Below are 2,025 nucleotides of genomic sequence, written 5' to 3' on the forward strand. Positions count from 1 at the left end.
CCCTTGGAGCTGGAGGATCGGGGGTAGAGGAACAGAGTCCACCAGTAAAGCTCTTTGGCTGTGAATGCTGAGGGCATGGGCGTGGAAATCCATGGCTGGCTTGTGGGTCAAAAGGAGGTAAGCGATGAGGAGAGAAGGAAATAGGGGCAGGATAAAACATGGGGCCCACAAGCACCCCATAACGAGACTGTCTTCACTGAGGCTGTCCCCAGAGATCTCAGCTGTGATTCTAGCTTCCTGGAGAAAAAGAGGGGCACCATATGATAAAATGCTGAGGAGAACCCCCAAAATGCCTGATGAACAGGAGGTTGTCCAAAATGGAAACCCATCTGCACAGAGACACATCTCACCAAGGTAGAGAAAGTTCACAAGCCGAGTGAGGCTGAGGACACAGAAGCCACTAGGGGGGCTGCATGTCCGGGTGCAGAACTCCAGGCCCAGGACAACCCCCCAAAAGATAGTGGCAGACTTGTAGGGTACTCGGGCTCTGGGTTTGTCACCCCTAGCAAAGGCCACGGGAAACATGTTCTCATGCCTAGTGTAAACCCCTTGCCTGAAAGAGAAAGGCAGGTCTGCATCAGCCTGAACCACTGGATACCCAGTTCCTGGATTTGGTCTCTAGTGATGAGCTGGAGCTCTTGGGTATTTGGTGGTGACAACCAAAGTAATAGATAAATTACCTGTGGTTGGTTTGTTTAGGAAATTTTCAGCTAAAGGGTATTGGGATTTAGGGCAAAAAATTTCCATCTAAGAAACTAGAAATGGGGTGGCCTGGGTGGGGGGCAGTCCTGGTGTCTATCTCTGGCAACCCTTAAGATATGAAAAGTTGCAGTGGCTACCACCTGAATGAATGAACAAAGGAGGTATAAAGTAAAATACATAAACTCCTGGGAGAGGAGGCCAGGACCTCTATTTATGTGCAGTTCTTCATGGACCTCTGTTCTGTTTCCTAATCAGTAAAATGCTTAGCTTTAGTGTAGGGATCAAAAGATTTATTTGACATCAGTGCAATACACGTTAAGTGAGTCCTGGGGATTGTTATCTCACATAAGGAATATTAAGTGAGAGATTTCATTGTTCAAAATTTCATACACCGAAGGAAAAGAACCTAATGTTTCCCATTTTTCCACCCTCCTCCCCGCCAAGGTCATACTGGGTTAAACTGGGACAAAGCCCACAGATATCCTTCCAGTTATAAATATTTCAGAATAGTTAAGACTTTTAAAATGTAACCGTAATTCCATTATCACCTACAAAAACTGACAAGAGCCAGTCATGGTGGCACATGCTGTAATCCAGCTCAGCCTAGGCCACCTAGTAAGGCCCCATGTCAAAAACCAAACAAAAACTGGCACTTGTTTAATACTGTCAAATAGCAAGCCAGTGTGCTAATTTCCTCATTTGCCTTCCACATGGGCTTTTACAGGTGTTTTTTTCAAATCAGGATCCAAACATGGCTGACACCTTGCATTTTTTGTTAATCAGGCGAGAACTTAAGCCCTCAGCCTGGGAGACCCTGCCAACCCAACAAGAATGGTGGCTCCTCCCCAGCATCTTTTGAACCTTGCTTCATCATCTTGGAAATGATGACATTTACTGATATAGACATTTAATAATTGCTTGAGTTCCCTACTCAGTGTGTGAAGGTCCACACAGAGGGGTGCCTCTTGGGGACAGACATGGCAGTTGGGGTAGAGGAGTGAGTGGCTCTATTGTTGGGGCCTAGTTATTAGTTTTGGTGCTGAAGACTGAACTTGGGGTCTCATTATGCTATGCACTTGCTCTTCCACAGACCTACATCACAGCCCAAAGGTGGAGTTTGGTATGAAGACTTAGAAGCAATGCTGTGATCCTTTAATACAAATTCCTCATGTTGGGGTGACCACACCATAAATTATCATAATAAAAATATTTTACTTATTTATTATTCATACAGTTTTCTGCCTGTATGTGTGCCTGCAGGCCAGAAGAGGGCACCAGATCTCATCATAGATGGTTATGAGCCACCATGTGATTGCTGGGAAT

Source organism: Meriones unguiculatus, chromosome 1, assembly GCF_030254825.1.
Source record: "Meriones unguiculatus strain TT.TT164.6M chromosome 1, Bangor_MerUng_6.1, whole genome shotgun sequence".
Taxonomy (NCBI): Eukaryota; Metazoa; Chordata; class Mammalia; order Rodentia; family Muridae; genus Meriones; species Meriones unguiculatus.